Source organism: Neovison vison, chromosome X (assembly GCF_020171115.1).
Source record: "Neovison vison isolate M4711 chromosome X, ASM_NN_V1, whole genome shotgun sequence".
In the NCBI taxonomy this organism is placed as follows: Eukaryota; Metazoa; Chordata; class Mammalia; order Carnivora; family Mustelidae; genus Neogale; species Neogale vison.
In genome coordinates this window covers 82,481,829-82,501,271 of record NC_058105.1, presented here as the reverse complement: position 1 = coordinate 82,501,271, position 19,443 = coordinate 82,481,829, and the positions used below count along the sequence as shown (strand labels likewise).

Here is a 19,443-nt window from a genome sequence, read left to right as displayed (position 1 = left end):
TACGCTCCTGCAGATCAGTGAGCAGTGCCTGGGCGGACACCCCGAGCTGGATTAGGATGTGGAGAAGCACCAGCAGTTTTGCTAGATGGTGGCTCTGAGCTTCTGTAAGGTGAAGCAGCATGACTCTCAGCAGGGCTAAAGAGCTTTGAGTCTATGGTAAAGGCAGAGGCCTCTGCGCCTTCACACACTCAGTGTCCCCTTGTTACCGCTGATGGTGGGTCCTCAGAATACTCATCACCACTTGCAGTGATTCCTTCCCAGACCTCGGGCCAGGATGCCCTCTCCCCATAGTAACGGAGCACACGATTTTCTTAGCAGAAAAGCAAGGCCAGAAAACAGGATGGCCGTGGTTTGCCCCCTCTTGAGGTGTTCTCTCACCGTTTATTCACTTCCATGTTTCTTCTTCGAGTCTCCCAACCCAACCTGCTAATTCCCAACCAATGACTACAACACCTGTGCCTGTGGCTCACTTGCGATGTAGGGATCTGTTGGAGGAGAGCTGGATCTAACTGCTGTGCTGTGTATTTCCTGTTTTCTCTTCTGAATCCGTCGGCTTCCAGACATCAAGGAAAGTACTCCAACTGGCCCACAAAAGGAGAATGCTTCAGGTGAGGCTGCTGCTCTCACCCACAGCCCAGCGCAGAGCAGTACTGCCTCCTAAGAACCACATGTCGCCCTGCTGCACCACAGGGGCCAACGGAGAATAAAAATCTAAGAAATCTTCGTGCAGATACTCATCTCAATGGTGCAACTGTCTCCTCTTTGGGATAAGCAAGCTGCTATCTGGTTTGATTTGGTTTTGGCTGGTATCCTCTGGGGTGATTTCACAGCAACTGCAGACTTAGCTAACCTTCCGCCCAAAGCTCTCTGCTTCCCCCACTGCTCCTCTCTACTGAACCATAGATCTCCTCTCTCCACTAAATGCCCTGACTGGTGTTTCTCCTGGCAAGGATATCAAAGCTGGAGTCTTCATCAAAATGACTTAAAACGTATAACAGAAACACTGGTTGTGCAATAACAGAGAAGATACAGCACATCCAACAGCGAACAAGACGTTATCTGCCAATTATCTAAGAGTTTCACACTTAGGGAAAATGACTTCACTGTTATCCAGGCTTCATTCTATACATTTTTTAAAATGACGATTTAAAATGAGATTGGAGCGGGGAGGTCATCTACACTCTTTTCTCTGTTGTTTTACTTCCCAACATTATACCATAAACTACTGTCCATCATCATAATGATGGTGACGTCCACATGTACAGGCCTTGATATGAACCAGGTACCCACTTACTGATGTGCCTAGAGTGACTTGCCACCCCCCAGTGTTTCACGCACTGAGGAGACATCAGGATCAATCCATACCCAGATGCAGCGTAATCAGATTAAGCTGCTGCACACGTTCACCTGCCTTTTGAGCCAGAGGACACTGGACACTGAGGTGCACTGCAGTTTAGGGGCAAATCCCAAGTCTCTTTATGTTTCTCTCTGACCTGGGTACAACCCTGACTCTGCCCTTGCTGGCTAGGTGGCTTCAGGGAAGTTATTTCCCCTCCTCTTAACCTCTACGTGTCTCGGTTTTCTGGTTTGTAAAAAGGGGATGTTAACATTAAAAATATTTACCTCCCAGTGTTGAAGAGACTTTTAAATGACTTTTAAAATTCTATCTGTAGAGAAAGAGCTAAAAACAATGCCAAGCCTATAGGAAGCCTCCTGACGTGTGAGCCTCTACTCCTATGTCTCTTTACTTCTTTCTGCTTGTGCCCCTCATCCTTCCCCTTCTCTTTGCCGTGACGTCTCTCCTTCTGCCCCCACCCCCGCCCCGCACACCTTCACCTCACCCTCCGCCTTTCCCTCCCCACTGCCCCTTTCCTCAGACTCTCCAAAAACACTGTTTACCATCTCCTCAGGACAGAGCTCCGAAAATATTAATACATCAGCCTTTGTTAAATCAATAATGAGTATTAGTGGAAGAGAAAAATCCATACAATAAAACTGGACAGGTGAAAACTCCATGAGAAATAAAGTCTTGCCGATGACAATTTGACTAGTAATGGTTTCCTATCTTTCCCAGGTTCACCTGTGACCATCTGATGCAGAAGTGGATTCAATAGAACTAACAGCAAGAAAAGAAGCCACATAATGAGGGTCCCTGGCCTTGAAATTTCACTCTGACATGATTATGCAAATTCAGAGACGTGTGTTCTGTCCTTATCCCGTGACCATTTACTTTTCCAACCATCGTGTAAGACGTACGAACAGGTCATTTGTCCTAACTTCCTAGAGAAGTTTCCATTCATAATAACCCATAAGGTTGGCCGAACACTCACTATGGTAAGGAAAAACACGCCCTCCCCTGGGCACCCACCCCCAACCCCCGACTTGACTCTGGAGTCTCTGAGTTGCTAATGTGAGAGTGCCAAGTCCCTCCGGTGAGTCAGAGGTAGTCTTGACACCACGCGTCTGGAAAACGCTTCAGGGAAATGTGAAAATGACAACAGGAACAGCAGCTAGAACTCACTGACAGCTCTCCACATGCCAGGCACTGTCCTGACAACTTTCCTTGTCTTAACACAGTCAGTGCTCTAAACTGCCCCAAGAAGCAGCTCCGCTTAGCATTTACTAGTATTTCCATGTTGCAACATGAAACGAGGCTCTCAGATGTTAAGCAGCTTGCTCAGTGTCGCCCCGCTGTGAGGGCTGGAGGCACGGGTCTGAAGGCATTGTGGAAAACTCACCCCGCTGTGTGTTTGTTCAGTCAGTGGCAAGCTCCAATGGCCACTGCAAAGTATGTAGAATAACGGCTAACACAGACCACTAACTGGTTGCAGGGCATGGAAGCACACAGTAAACAGAAATGTGAGTGCAACCGCAATCACGCAGACGGAAGCTCGAATGGATTGGATTCTGGAGACTTTCTGGAAACAGTTCTCTCAGAGCCTCCTTAGAGAAGGCACCAAAAACCGGTGTCACTTCTGCACCCTCACAAAGGAGAGAGAAGCCTGGCGGCAAGAAAAACAGCACCATTCCCCTGCTCCAGTAGTTCCCAGACAAGCTGTCCACATGAGTCAGAACCCAGGAACTCTTTAAAAAATGCACATGCTGTGATCCGCACCCAGTGAATCTCACTTAGTGTCGCCACAACGGTGCCCTAGAATCTGCAATTTTTTTTTTAACTCTGCCTAGGAAACACTCAAGAACTGAATGAAGCCCCTTTTGGAGCAAGCCTGTCTCAAACGTACTGACTTTCTGGACAGATACACACATGAGAAGACCAGCCTGAAAGCAGGCGAGACGACAGGGCATAAAGAACACACGGAGTGAGAGTCAAAACAGGGGTAGGACAGTGGATTTTCTGGGAAGACACCATGACCCCACTGGCCTTTCTCCCTGAAGGGTACTGTCTATCTCAAAACCATTCTCTTCCAGGCCAGTGGGTGGCGGGGGTGACAGGAGATGACATCTGGCTCCCACGACAGCATGGGCTTTTCTCAGGGACCACGTAATCCATAGGATGTGAGGTTATGCGTCTATTATCCTCACCTCCTCTCAGCCTTCGGTTCATTCTTGCACCCACACTCCATTCCACATCAGCCTGGAGCAACCAGAACTTGGGGCCAATGTCTTCCCTTCACCTGCCAGAAACCTGCCCCTGACCTTAGAAGATCGTCTCCCTCTTCTCCTTGCTGCTGTCCTTCTGTGATCTCATCTGCTGTCCCAAACAGGACAGTAGTTTTCAAGCCCTAGCCCAGCCCCTCACCCTGCTGTCTGCACCTGGAAAGGCTTCTCATCAATGAGGAGAACCCCAGGTCCAGAGCTAAGGGCCGTGACTACCACAAAACCATCCTGGACACTGACATCCCATGACAGTGGTGACCTCTGAAACAAAGCTTTACCTCACACCCCCGCTGTCCCTGAAACGTTTTCTCATCACAGGAAGCACACAGAAGAGGAAGGTGCCCAGAATCCTTCCTGGAAGGTACTGTGCCCTACTCCACGCTGCCACGCTATTTCCTCTGACCAAATGCAGACAAGGACCACAACCTTCCTATCTTTCGTCTGTGAATACCAGGCTTTGGGTGGGATGGGGGTACCTGCATAAGATCGTCTTCTTGTGGTTTCAAACCACATCATACTTAGTATTTAAACCAAAATACTGGCACATTTTGGAAAGTTCAGAGGGCCATTTTGATTGCTGAAATGATGAAAGGGTGGTACTGGCATTCAGGAAGGCAAAGTTGCAGGGATGCAAATCTGTTTTGCAGAGACTTCAATACACTGGGTTTTCCATAAATGTAACTTCCCCGTAAACTGAGGGAAACTGGCACGAGGTTTTACCTGGAAAGGTACCAATAACCCTTGACCGTTTTGGAAAACACATCAGCGAAAGCCATTCCCTTCTTGGCTTGGAGTCTGCGACCACATGCCAGTATCACTCGAGAGCTGCAGCGGGACATGGAGGAAACAGGATGAGGGGAACCCAAGTGTACGGACCAGACGGATCTTCTGTAGGATATGCTGGGAAAGGACGGGAAGAATTCAGTGGGAGATGCTCATCCTGTGATCTGCCAGGAGTGGATGAACAAAACCAGCTTAAAGGCTGCCACTTTGTTTCCATGTCTGTCTCCCTCACCAGAGTCTTACCTCCTCGGAAGGCTGGAAACAACACCCCGCTGATCCTGGTGCCCTCGAGCCAGAGGACCTGACACTCAGCAGAAGGCCAGTCCACACCTGTGGAACTGAGGGACTGGGAATGGCTAGATCCCGCGTCGTAATGACGAGCCCGCGACAGAACCATGTCCAGACTGAAGCACGTCAGGCTGTGGAGGGTGGGATGCAAGTGCGACAGGTCTCCGTCTTAAGACCCCTGCAGCAGGGGTCACAGGAGCCTGCGGTACCCACCTCCATTACATCCCTCAGGGGTCCCCGATTTGACCGGTTGAAACAATTCTCAACCAACCATAAAAGTCTAACATAGAAAAAGAGATAACTTACTGCCGAAGTGTCTGTATGAACCTGGTTCTTAGCCGGCCTGAGGCACAAATTCGGGCACAGCGCACTCTGGTCGGGAAGCAGAGGCTGACCCGAAAGTCTTCCAGGCTGAGGCAGTGTCCGGCTAGTCAGAGAGCACACACAGGATGTGTAATCGCAGAGGGCACACGGGACACTCCTGAAACAGAGTTTACAGCTGTTAGGGAGCCCAGAGCTAGACACACACGAATCAGGCGATGCACCTCGCCAGGGCCCTGATGTGGCTTCCCACCATGGGACCTTCCCCTCCAAGACTCCCTGTCCATTTCCTATATTCATCTGAGCCCTTGGTTTCAGAGGGCTGCCTGGAGGCAGTCGGTTCCAAAAGTACGGTCTGTCCACAACACCAGTTCACCCTCCTTCTGAGGGAGGAGGTCACAGGGAAGTGCTGTGCGTGCGAAGCCCGAGAGCTGGGGGAATGCCTGCTGTCCCACACTCAGAGCTCTGGCAGGTGTGGTGGGGAGCTGTGGGGGGATCAGCAGCCAGTTTGCATCAAAGTGCTCACAGACACTTGGAAAGATGGCACCGCGAGTATTTTCTTTCTTTCTTTCCTTTTTTTTTCTTTTTTTTTTTTTAAAAGATTTTATTAATTTGACAGACAGAGATCAGTAGGCAGAGAGGCAGGGAGAGAGAGAGGGGGAAGCAGGATCCCTGTTGAGCAGACAGCCCCATGCGGGGCTTGATCCCAGGCCCCTGGGATCCTGACCTGAGGGAAAGGCAGAGGCTTTAACCCACTGAGCCACCGAGGTGCCCCGCCGTGAGTATTTCTTTAAAAAGGTTTCCAGGAACAGTTTGGGCAAACAGAGGTCATTAATGTCTTTGCTTCCTCCCTCTGCCTCTCCCCAGGTGCTAGGTTTGGGTTTCCTCCACTGCTACAAATCAGTGTACCTTTCTGAAATCGAACCTTTACGTTTCTTTACTTATCCCCTACTCTCCTCCAAACCCTTTGTATGGAGGGGCTGCTCTCAAAAGGGAAAAAAGCATTTTCATAGAAAAACCTATTGCATAACCACAAAGACTTGCATTCACACAGTGACTAGGTTGTTCCCTTCCTTGCTGGGCACAGCTGCATTGAATAGCGGCCCCGCCTCATATCTTGAATCAATTTTCTCAATACATCCAGACGATACAACGATTGGAACCATTCTGAAATCCTCCCTTTTCCCCTCTCATTGAAAGCTTATGCAAAGGGCTAGCAGTAAACTGACACTTACCGGGTGGCCACACAGGGGCCAGAGGCCTTTCTAGTTGGAATGCTGGGAGAGGCAGCCACAGCAGCAGGAAGCAAGGTGAAGAAAAGGCTGGAGTGCCTTCCCAAGGCTCTGCCTCTAGTTTATGGAAAGCTTTTTCTGGCTCACGGAACTAATTCGTTTCCTCCCACTTGGGAGGAGAGAGCAAGTTAAACCTGCAACATTTTTGGCTGACCCAAAGCTCACCTTTGGGAAGGCTTGTATCCTTTCCCCTGGTCCTGAGAAAATAAAGCGCTAAGTCACAAGGTGGCTACAGGAGTTCAGCCGCGGTTCCGTACCATGGGTACATCCACAGTCACTGGGGCACAAAAGGTTCATCATCTCTACCACATCACCCTTCCCTTACTCAAAGAAGTCTTTCACCATGTCTTAGTTGAGTCAGGGTCTTCTCGCTAGTGAGTCCCACAGCTACCACCGCTCTTCCCGATGTCCCAAGACCACCCTTCCTTTTGGGGAATCCCCAGGAGGACCCAAAGGTCTCAGCACACACAGTCATTCATCCTCAGGGCTAAGATTTATTACAGCAGAGGGATACGAAGCAAAATTACCCAAGTAACATCTGGAGGAAACCAGTGCAAGCTTCCAAGTGTCCTTTCCCAGTAGAGTCATGCTGTTTGTGCTTCCAGCCACAAATCATGATATCGCACACGAAATCTTGTCTACAGGGAAGCTCATACATGACTAACACCGTGTCCGGAGGTCTGTTTTGGGGGCTGGTCACGTAAGTACTCTCCGCATAAGCACGTACCAAGATTTCAGATTTCCAGAGGGAAAGCAGGTGTTCAGCATGAAATGTATTGCTTGGACAGTTTAGGAAGAGTAAAGCATCTTGCTTGGGTAGGGAATGGTGGGAAGCCTTCCGACATTCAAGTTCCCAGATGCAAGTAAGGGCCAACATGCTGATCTCTGCAAGGATAGTGGTCTCAGGCCTGCTCTGTTAACTCTTCTCTGCATAACACCCAACAACAAAGCTTCAAGATACATAACCAGGTCAGAGAGAACGGGAGGATAAATGAACCTACAAATGATAGCTGTAGAGTTCAACACTCACTCAGTAGTATCAGAAGGAACAGAAGAAAATCAGCACTATGTAGATGAACCAAACAACACTGTGAACTACCTGGATGTAAGTGACAAGTACGGAACCTTTCCCATAGCAGCGGCAGAACACACATTTTTTTCAAGGGCATAGGGAGTTTCACCAAGGTACTCTGCATCCTGGGTCGTAAAAGAAATATTACAAATTATAAAACAGTTGAAATTATACAGAGAATGTAGTCTGAGCAGAAGAGAGAAACTTCCAATATGTAAGAAAGAGTGAAGAGGAAAATCTCCCAATACAAGGAAATTACACCATATGCTTCGAAATAATCCATGGTCCAACGGGCAAGTCTCCAGGGAAATCAGGAAATATTCTGGATACTGACCCTTCATTAGATGAACTGAACGGAAAGGAAAATACAACATACCCAAATTTGCAGGATGCAGCCACCCCAGAGCTTAGCAGAAAAGGTACAGCATCAAATGTTTGTATTAGAAAGAATCAAGGATCCAAATCAATAATGAAAGCTTCCCCCTTAAGAACTAGAGAAAGAAAATAAAAATAAACTCAAAGCAAGTAAATAAGGGAAACAGACATTACAGCAGATATCAGGAAAAGAACAGTGGGTGAAACCAAAAGCTGGTTCTTTGAAAAGGTCAATGAAATTCCCAAGTTTCTATCCACACCGAGGCAGAAAGAAAGGTAAGGAAAGATACAACTTAAGACTATGAGGGAAGAAATGGGTTAGAGACTCCACAGAAACTGAAAGGATTCTAGGAAATAACTCTGTGCACCTATATTTGGTAACTTAGATCAAACAAACAATTGCTTGAAAGGCACAAACTATTAAAACTCAACCAAAAACAAGCAAACCAACCAACCAGCAAACAACGACAACAACAACAAAAACCCCACCCACCCAGATAATCTGAAAAACAAACATAAATTTAAAATTTTTATCTTTTAAAAACTGTCAGAAAAGAAATCTCCAGGCCCTGCCGGTTTCTCTGGAAAATCCCACCACACATTTAAGAAGAAATAACAGTAATTCTACACAACCCCTTCAAACAGAGGGGAGGGAACATTTCTTCAATCATTTGATCAGATCAGCATTACCCCGATGCCAAAATCAGACAAACAGTACTAGCAAAACAAAATTCAATAATATACAAAAACAGTAATACAACATGATCCAGTTGGGTTTATCCTGGAAATGCAAAGGAGGTGCAGTATTCAAAAACTCAACGAATAGGGGCGCCTGGGTGGTTCAGTTGGTTAAGCGTCCCAAGGCTTTAGCTTTAACTCCTGGTTTTGGCTCAGGTCGGGATCTCAGGGTACTGAGATGGGTGGAGCCTTGCCTTGGCTCTATGCTCAGCAGGGAGTCTGCTTGTCCCTATCCCTCTGCTCCTCCCCGCCACTCCCTCTCACTCTCACTCTTTATAAATAAGTAAATAAATCTTCTCAAAAGTCAAATAATAAATTCATTAGTGTATCAAAAAAGAAAAGAAAAGAAAAGAAAAAGAACCACAGGATCCTATCAATTCATTCAGAGAAAGCATTTGACAAAACTCAATAGCCATTCATGATAAAAGCATTCAGCAAACCAGGAACAGAAGTGAGTTTTCTTAAACTGGATATAAAGTATCTTGGAAAAATACCTACACCGTCCATTCTACTTAATGGAGAAAATCTACATACTTTCTCCCAAAGACCAGGAATGAGGCTAGGGTAGCCACCCTCCTCTCTGTTATTCAATATTTGCTGGAAGTCCTAGCCATTCCACAAGGGAAAGAAAAAAGAAAGATCAGAAAGGAGGAAATAAAACTATTTCAATTCACAGATGACATGATAGTGTACACAGATAATCCCATGAAATAAAACAACAACAACCTCCTAGAACTAATAAGTGCAGTCAACGTTGCTGCAGCATACAAGCTCAACACAAAAAGTCAAGCAAATTTCTACATGCTAGCAACGAAAAATTACCTAACAAAACAAAAAGCAGACATCCCTCGCACATACCATTTACAATAGCTTCCCTCCTCACACCTAGCGAAACGTACACAGGATCCGTGTGCCCTAAACCACAAAAAGCTGAGGAAAGAAGCATAGGAAGACCTGAATAAAGGGAGACACATACTGTGTTCAGGGCCTGATAAAGTCAGTATAATTTAGATGTCAATAGGTCCCAAAGGGATCCCTCATTTATTTACTTTTTTAAAGATTATTTATTTATTTATTTGACAGAGAGAGAGAGAGAGATATCACAAGTAGGCAAAGAGGCAGGCAGAGCGGGAGGGGGAAGCAGGCTCCCTGCCGAGCAGAGAGCCTGATGTAGGGCTCGATCCCAGAACCCTGAGACCATGACCTGAGTTGAAGGCAGAGGCTTAACCCGCTGAACCACCCAGATGCCCCGGGATCCCTCACTTAAATACAATTCCAACCAAAACTCCCAGTAGGACTTTTAGGAAATATAGACTGATCATGCAGTTTAGGTGGAAAGGCAAAGGAGCTAGAACAGTCAAATAATTTTGAAGAAGAAAAAGAAAACTGGAGGAGTAACACCAATTTTATGATTTTCTATGCAGCAACAGCCAAGATATGGAAACATCTGTGTCCACAGAGGGATCCATGGATCCTGAAAATGTGCTACAGATACATGACAGAATATTATTTGGATATACAAAAGAAGAAAATCCTGCCTTTTGCAACTACATGGATGGACCCTGAAGACTTTATACTGAGGTAAGTCAGACAGAGAAAGACAAACACTGCATGTTCTCACGTATGCGGACATTTAAAAAGCAAACTCATATAAATAGAGATGAGAATGGTGTGTGCCAGAGGCTGGGGGGAAACGGTGGTTCTGGGTACCAAATTCCAGCCATAAGATGAATAAGTTATAGGGATCTAATGTAATATAGATAGCATGGTGACCATCATTCACAATACTGTATTAGATATGGCAAGTTAGGAGACTAGATCCTACATGTTACCACCACACCAAAATGGTCATTACGTGAAAGAACAAGAGTGTTAACTAACTTTTCATAGTAAATATTTTACAGCATATACATGTATCACATCATCACCCTGTATACCTTCAGTTTACTTAAGTTATATATCAACAGTACCTCGATAAAGCTGAAAAAAACAAAATTATCCCAATATGTTCCAGTGGGAGCCCCTTCAAGAGATTTTCTGTGTCCTTCTGACATCAGCCAATCCTTCCCTGACCTGGCCCTTATTACTGGTACCACAAGTTGAGCCAGGCTCGTTTCTTCTTTCCCTCTGCCATCCCAACACACACGCATATCTATCAGTCACACAACTGTATCTATCAATCTATGCGTATACGCACACGTACACACTGAAAAGCACGAGTTCACATGCTTAAGAACTCCAATCCCAACGCAACACCTCACAAATTGTTTTCTTCAGTGAGAGTCATGTCTCCCAATATCCTTCCTCATTTACTGGGCTGACGAATCCCACTGGATATAAGCCATACCACCTGCACAACAGAGGCCCCCCCTCCCATGCTCTGCTGAACCACTCCCCGACCTTGACCACCGTACACCACTCCAGTTGGAATCCTTGAGCCAGTAAGCCTTCTCCCCATCCAACTCCCAAGGACATCGTCCTCACCACCGTGGGCTCTGTGCCCCATAGAGCCTGCTCCTATGTATGGATGCCCTTCTCCCCATGCCTGGGCTCTGACTCCTCAAGCGTCGGATGCCCCTACGCACATAACTTGCCATGCTCTGTAGCCGCAAAGGGCTTTAGGGCTGAACTGCTCAGGTACAGAAGAGAAGAGAAGGGAAAGAAAGGGGAGGGGAAGAGGTGAATACATCTCAATACAATCAGTTAATTAAGGTGAACTGGGCCAAATCTGGGCAGTATCACGAAGCCAGTGCTTTTTGCTTCTTTTCTTCCTCACTGCTCGCCACCTTTCTCTTTCTGCCTCTCTTCTCTACCCCTGTGCTTTCTCAGTCCTGTCCTCCATCAAGTGTAGAAAGGTAATGAGGGTAGTGTTTCCCGTATGATCATTTCTGTGAGCTGGCTGGCTGACATCCAGTGTGAATGGCGTCTACCCTGCGGCTCCGACACTCAAGCCCTCTGTCTCTCGTGACCGAGCACAAGGTTTCCCCCTCCTTTAGCAATTTTGGGTGTAAGCAGGAAAGCAGATTCTGTGTACTTCTTGGAGCCTTGCGTCCTTTGTCTGTGAAAAGGGGATGAAGACCACCTCTCTCACACAGGTTGTGGGAGAAACAGAGACAACACCACCAGACACCTTTCGATGAACTCTGTGTGTCAAACCCCGCGATGAAGACTTTGAGCATCATCACAGGAATCCCTGATATCCAGGAACACACCCAGTGGATGTCCCCTCAGCACTACTGCACCTGCTGTACCTTCTTCCTGTGATGTTCTAACAAGGCAGGTGGTTCCATGGCCTGCTCCTTCATCTCCTCAGTCCTCTGCTCAGTCATTACGGTGTAAGGGAGTCCTTCCCTCATCACCCTGAATAAGCAACAACATGCTCCCCACAAACTCTTTCCTCTAACTGGCCTTATCTTTCTATGTAGCACTTGCCCCTCTCTGATAATCAATATATATTTACTGGCTAACTATGAAATGCGGGACTTCGTCAGTTTTGTTCTGTATTCTATGTGCTCCCAGAAAAGTACCCAGGCTCACAGCAGTGATCAGAAAATTCTTGGGGAAGGATGGCTGGGAGTCAGGACATCTACACTTCTAAGTTGCACAGGTACCCTCCAGGGCAGGCACTGGCCCCACTTTGTTTTGACTGCGGTCCATATTTAGGCTTCAGGAGACAGGTGACTTGCCCAACGACACAAACAGGACTTGGTGCTCTGGACTTTGGAATCACCTCTGCCAGGTTCCAAGACCCTCAGTTCCCGGACAGAGACCTCAAAATTACAAAGGTAAAAGATTTCACTTCTAAGACACAGACCCCCAAACAGCTCAGATAGAAACAACAAAAACAGATCACTGAACACAACCTAAAAAGCCTTCCAAAAATCTCTGCACAAAGAGCTCACAACTGGAGTCACAGATTCCCCAAAGCAACAGAGATCACACACACTGAGACAACTCCCACACCTCAACAGGCCAACGTCTGCACTCTAGGACACAAATTAAATCTGCTCAGATATGTCACATCTTAGAGAGACTCCCAAACCATGCAGGCCCCTCCCAGGCTAATACAAAGACCTCCACAAAAAGAGAAAGACAGAAGTTCAAATAACTCGGAAACATCACAAAACCTTCCGATAAAGCCCCCAGACAAATCAGAGAACCTACACCTTGGACACAGACTCCCAACAGCTCAGATCCTTAAGACAGTGCCCCACCCCCAACCCCAGGTAGCTCACGGACATCACAACTTAAAACCCAGAATCACAAACAGCTTAGAGACCTCACACACTAGCGTGCAGATGCCAACATACAGACCTCAAACCCAAGGACACCAAAGCACAAAGCGCTCAGAAAGCGCACCCCCCGATATACAGGCACACACAGCCTACGACACTTCATCCCATGACGAACACAATCCACTCCGATATCCAAAAGGCTCAGAAAGATCAAATGTACCCAAACTGCATCTGTACTGACCTACCTAGAGCGATGCACATCCCCTAACGCCTGACACACTTCACTTCCTAGGTAGGGACGCCAACCAAGCGCACAGACCTCACCCTGACCATCGATTGATTGCATCTGTACGACTGAGGCGCCGTGCCAGACGGGCCCCATTAGGCTTGTGACCGAGTTTAGTTCTGAACAAGACTGAAAGAGCTCACGTGAAGACGGTACAGTCACCGCGCGCGTCCAGCGCCAAGACACTGGCTACCAGCCAGCTGTTGCGCCGAACGTCGCCACCGACTAAGGCAGCATCTTGATTCCCTCTCAGCAGCCGGTCCCAGAAGAGTTCAACTCGGAGAGAAATTCAGCACTTCGAAAGGCCTGCGCACGCCCCTCCCGCTGTGCTCCAGCTCAGCTGTCGTACTGCCTGTCCCAGCCCGATGACCAATGGGAACTGGGTACTCGAAGACAGAGGCGGGGACTAGGGGGTTCATCCGGAGGCACTGCGCGCCCGGGAAGGGTTTACTCAGATTAACTCTCCGGAGCCAATCACCACCTAGGAAGTCGCAGTCTCCGCCCCTACAATGGAGAGCCAATCTCTCGCCCCGTTGTTGCCCAGCTGGACGTGACCATGTAGAGACGGCCAAGTGAAATGACGGCTGCGGGCTCGGACCGGCTGTCCACTGTGGCTCAAATGCGCCGGGAGAATGGAGTGGAGCGGGTGGGGAAGGGCTCGGAGGCGTATTAGCGCCTCCGCTGGGGGCCGTGGCTGATGCAGACCTTTGGTGTAGTGTCCTACACCGTGGGTTATTGCAAAATCGGACCCCGCGTCTCTAGTGGTACCTTCCTGCTCAAATGGTCCTACCTCTGTGCCCCTGGGAGGTACGTCCGGAGAGTCTTCCTGGTCCACCTGGAGCGCCCCTTAGTGGTGCGAACCTGGAATGGCTGGTCGATGCGGAGGCCCATGGGCTCTTCCAGGCTGGCCCCGAAGGGAGGGAGGGCAAAGCCAGGATGCAAACCCCACAGCTCACTGCAGTCTTGGACTCGGGGGAAAAGTCTTGCTAAGCTGAAGTTTACATCCCCGCAATGGCCACCATTGTACCAGGGAGCGTTACAAGCGTTTTCAATGTGCTGGGCGTTATGCTGGCTTGTGTCTCCCTGAGCAATGCAGAATGGGTCTAGTGGGGGTGTTAGAGGCCTGGTGTGGGGCAGGCCTCTGTGGTTGACTGTCAGGAATAGATCAGAGAGATAGCAGGATCTTGGGTTTTGTTAGGGAAGGAGCCATCTTCCAGGAGCCCTGAGGACACCGAGAAAGTGAGATAAAGGCCGCCGACTCCGTCACCATCCTGTCACCCCTGAACATGTTCCCTAGGAGAATCCATTACCCCTTTGTGGCTTTAGGTCTCATCGCCCGCCATGCATTTATTTATTCATTCTCTCATTCATTCATTCATTCATTCCCTCCAAATTAGGTGTCAGACCATATAATGGATGTTAGGAATACAATTGTATGGATACGGGGGGTGGGAAGAAAACCTTGCTTTCATGGAGCTTACATCCTACTGGGATCATACAGCACAAAAATGTAAGGAAGTTGTCTAGGTTTTGGCAATTGCGATGGAAATTAAATCAGCAAAATGAAATAGAGGGGTGAATTTCTAGAAGCATGTCAAGGAAATTCTTTCAAAGCATGTGATCCTTGAGCAGACCCCTAAAGGAGATGAATATCTGCAAGAAAAGTACCCCAGACAGAGGTGGGAGCCAGTGGAAAAGGGCAGGAGTGGAAATTGGCCCAGGGTGTGTGAGGCACCCTGAGGTCTGTGGCTGCCTCAGCGTGGCTGAGGGAGAGAGGTAGGAGATGAGGTGGGAGGGGCCAGATCTCATCGTGCCTTCAGAGCCAAGGGGAGGACTTTGATTTACTCTGTGAGCCTTGGAGGTTTGGTTTTGGGGTTTTTTGTTGGTTGGTTTGGGTTGGGTTTGTTGTTGTTGTTGTTGTTGTTGTTGTTGTGTTTTGTTTGTAGTAGAAAAGCCCCTAGGGTTCTTTCAGAGGCCAGAAGCCCAGGGCACCCAGTTCATGGGAAACAGCTCCTTGCTTGCCCCCAAAGGAGAACCTTCTCTCTACCCTCCCTGCAGCTGAACATGCCTTCCTTGGACAGTTCCATAGACTCACGAGCAAACACCCCCCCAACCCCCTGCACGGTTCCCCATGAACAGCCATGTGAAAGGATGATAGCCTCAGGAGAGGCCAAGCAAGGGCCTCTGGCATGACTGAGGTCCCACATAGGTGGGTGGGCAACAGAGACAAAGTTACAGATACAGAGAAGCCAGAGAAAGAAGAGCATTAGAGACATCAGGACAGAGACTCTGGCCGCACACTCCCCCCACTGAATTAGTACCCACCTAGGGGCCCCCAGCTCTGCTACTGGAGGATGTGTCTGTCTCTCCAGAGCAAAAGATGCCCCTGACGTAATAATTCAGCTGTCTGTGATCTGGGCTGCAGTCACACTGCCTTGACCCACATTGGGACGCTCTGCTCCTCAGGACAAGGACACACTTCAGTTACGGGGAGGCTTATGCGGTACACATGGTTCCTCATACTCCCTCATGCCCTTGACGACCCTCCTGCTGATCTCAGTGCCCAAAAATGCTGCAAGGAGGGAAGCGAAGGCAGGAATTTCCAGGTTTGCTTGAGGCTTTGTGCAACGTGATGCACCGAGGTACTTCCCTCACCTCTGTACCTTCCATCCCCACCTCCACATTTCATACACCAAGCACTAAGCCGGGGAACAGGGTGTGTGCATGAGAGATGGGGAGACAGACATCCTGAAAGTGAGTCGGTTACATGGTCTTTGTGGCCTTGGGCAACCCTCGCCCTGCCCCCATCCTGGTCACCCCTACCAGGCGTTGCTGTGCAGAGCTGTGCCTGCCTCCTTCAAAGAGCTTAAGTCACATCCAGTTTCTCTTTCCTCAGGAGCGGAGATTGCCTTTCCTCCCTCGTCTTCAGCCCCCTCATGTGCAAATGATGACCTTCTCCTTAGGTGTTGGGCAAATTAACTGAGTTGGTACATGTACATCGGTTTGTGACAGGGGTTGGCCCCTGGCAGGGACGGGGATAATGTTAGCTGATATGCGTCTTACCTGTACTGTTACCGTGGGTTCCCAGGAGCTGCATGTGACTGAGGAAAGGCCCTCCCTGAGGATGGGGAGCCGAAGCTTTCGTCCCTGTGGTAGCAGGCCAGGCATGGGGACAGCACAGCAAATGTGAAGTCCCAAGTCTAACGCTAAGCCCTCTGTGACTGAAGTCCATCCTGCCTTCCTCTCTGCCACATTCTCAGATGCAGATACTTGAAGAGCTCAGAGACCCAACTCTCTGGACAAAGACCACCCCCCTTCCCCACCCCCAAATAGTTAGGAGACCTCGTACCCTGGGATAGAGATTCACAAGTCGTTCGGAGATCTCTCATCCTAGACATCAACCAAAAAACAGCTTGAAGCCTGTCACACCCGACAACATAGTGCCAACTCGCTGAGAGGTTTCCTAGTCCTAGGAACAGCTGCCCTTCTGTTCACAGGCCTCCCGCACCCACTCCCAGAGCCTACAGGCTGCACCCGGTGACACAGAGCCGCAAATCTGCAGCTCAGGGCTGCTGTATGGGCAGTGACAGTGACTCTCTGTTCTGTCCACCCTGTGGGGGACAGGCCTGGTGTCTCGCCAAGCTCACTGTCTGCTGTCACCACGGTGTCACCCGGAAGTTGGGTTCATCTCAGGGCTGGGTGGTTCTCTGGGGCTGAAGGGTTCTGAGAGTGACCTCTCAGGTCTGGATCCTGGAGATGACCGTGATCTGACCCACTCTGGTCACCTCTGGTCACAGTGACTTCTGCGTCCTGCCCCTCGGGGTGTTAGGGTGAGAGTCCTGGGTGCAAAAGGAGACCCATGGATCCTGTCATCTCTGCCGTCTCTCAGCACCCACTGTAGGATACTGTATCGTGGAGAGTGGAGAGGCCTTTCCTTCTCACCGCCTCTGCCCTCTCCCCTTAAATCCCTCTGAACAGTCCTTTCCTTTCCCCAAACCTCCTCTTCTGGTGGCAGCTGCTACACCCCTTCTCTCTGCAGACAGCTCTCTTTTCCCCTTGCCAGCCACCAGGTATCCCCTTCCACCCCGGGAGCCTCTTTAACTCCATTCCCAAGCTCTAGTCACGGGGCCTCAGGTACACCCCACATCTGCCATTTTCATCCTGTCAACCAGCACCGCAGCTGTGCCTCAGAGCACCCACTCAGGACCTGTCCTGCTCCCTGCTAGTGCACAGCATTGTCCAGGACAGAGCTCTTTTCCTCATCACACAGGGCTCTGTCATAACATCCCTGTTTGGGAGGAACTGAAATTCTCCAGTATTCAGGTGAAATTCCAGACCTCGACTGAGAGTCCTGGGCAATGAATTCCCCAGGGCTGAGGGTAAAGGGAAGGTTTTCTGAGAGGAGGAGCTGCAGGGAGTGTCCCATCAGGAGGCAGGATGACACTGTGCAGGGCTGGGGCAGTGAGCACAGAGAAGGGTCCCTGGGAGGGACTGGGGCCTCATGATCACATTATCACATTCCTGTGGCTGTCCTTAGGGGCTTTTTAGCCTCTGGCCAGCCGTGCCTCAGGGAAGCTGGACAACCCAAGTCTGTTACCTGCTTTGTCTGGGCCCGAGTGGCCTCATCGGTGACTGGGTTTTCTTGTAAGGGGGCTTAGTGAGGTTTAAGTGAGCTGGGAGCTAGGAAGTTCTTAGGACACTGCAAAACAGATCAGTGATCACCTAACACTCAGCGCCAGGTGCACAGGGTGCTATCTGACTCCTGGAGTGATCTCACTTAACCTTGCCCTGATGGTCAAGTGCCTTCAGCCCTATTGACTGGACAGAGGACCGCTCCTGGAGTTGGGCTTAGAAGGGTCCTTCAAAGCTGCACTTTGAATGCCCACCCATGGGCCACAACACCTGACCACGTAAGCACAGGCACCGGGCTTAGGGCTCCTTCCCTCTGTCCTGCAAGAGCCAGAGCTGGCAGTCTTCTGGTGGACCACCCAGAGCCGCCCTGGATTCCTGCCTGCTTCATCCCACCACCCGTCCCCTTCCCCTTGGCCGCCTCCTGTGTCATTCAAATGTGTAAGTGGTGGCGTGGCCAAAGTCTGACTGGAGTGGCCCCGTGGGGATATCCTAGAATTGGTGTATGCCCTGTGCTGGGCTTGGCGTCTGGAGTGCAAGACAGCATCATCGTCACTTCTGTCAGAGGCTGGGACTGATCACCATAGGGTGGGATGGACTTTATGGCCCTGCCATACACAGCATTTGCAGTGGTTGTGGTCCCTCCCTGGATCTACAGTGCGGAGTCTCACAGGGGACAGTTTCATCCTCACACCTCATCCGCGGTATACCACCAGGAGGCGAGACCTCAGAGGGGCCGTTTCTCACTTAAGTCCTGTGGATCATTCTGGTGGTTCTAATGCTAAGGTGAAACTTTAAGAGCACCTGTTGGCCTTGTTCAACAAGGCCCTGCTGGGCCCTACCCCCAGAATTTCTGATTCAGTATGTCAGGGGTGGAGTCCAGGAATTTTAATTTCTAACCAGGCTGAGCTTCCCTCTCACACCTCCTTCCCACCTCATCAGTAGTGGACCAGTCCTTTCCTGTTTCCCACCTCCTTCCACCTCATCAGTAGTGGACCAGTCCTTTCCTGTTTCTCTCCCTCTTCACCCCATAACACATCCAGATGACGAGTCTTATCCCTAGACCCTGAAGATCTTGATGAGGTTAAATTTGTAAGTGTCTCGTACCCTGCATCAGGGCTCCTGCCCCATGAATGATGTGACGGTGTAAGTGAATATGCTTTCCCCCACCCTGGACCAGTGATGAACAGCATTGTGGCCTCATCTACCAACCTGGAAAAAAAACCTTGCAAGTCTTGGCTCCTGAGGATAAGGACCTTTTTTGTTCAATATCCTTAGTCTCTGTAGTGTCCAGCACAAAATGAACGCTGACTGGATGCTCACCGAATGACTGATCTTTGACCTAGTAATTCCCCTTAAAAGGATGTATGATCAACACCCACATGAACAGAGCTGTGTGTATAAGAGGGTAGTAGATTTCAATCAGGAGCAACCTCTAAATGTCCATTAATAGTGATCATTGGATGGTAACTAAAAGATGAGGGGTTCACTTTTACCATGGAGGGCCCACTGACTATGGAACTGAATGAAGAAACTTGTCTATACAGATTAGAGGGATATTTTCAGGATATGCCAACAATGGGTGGAGCAGAGAACAAATGGGAGATGCTCATAGTGGGACCTGGATTTGTGTGTGTGTGTGTGTGTGTGTGTGTGTGTGTGTGCGCACGCACACACACGTGCAGTTTAAATACAGAGAAATATATTTGAAAGAAACACCCAGAACTAACCCCAGGAGTAGGACCAGGAAGGCAATGTTGTACTAATGGAATCTTTCACATTTGACCCACATTCATATATTCTTTG

General features: G+C 49.1%; 1 protein-coding gene across 13 annotated transcripts in view; it reads right to left on the bottom strand.

The window, feature by feature from the left end:
• FAM156A (family with sequence similarity 156 member A) overlaps positions 1–13,348 on the bottom strand; it is a 40,970-nt gene extending 27,622 nt beyond the window's left edge. For 3 of the 13 annotated variants that reach the window (XM_044235969.1, XM_044235974.1, XM_044235973.1), the window contains exon 1: positions 13,152–13,348. The gene's annotated coding sequence lies outside the window, so the exon portion shown is untranslated. The other 10 variants (XM_044235971.1, XM_044235970.1, XM_044235965.1 and 7 more) reach the window with 9 other exon arrangements.
• Positions 13,349–19,443: the final 6,095 nt, after the last annotated feature.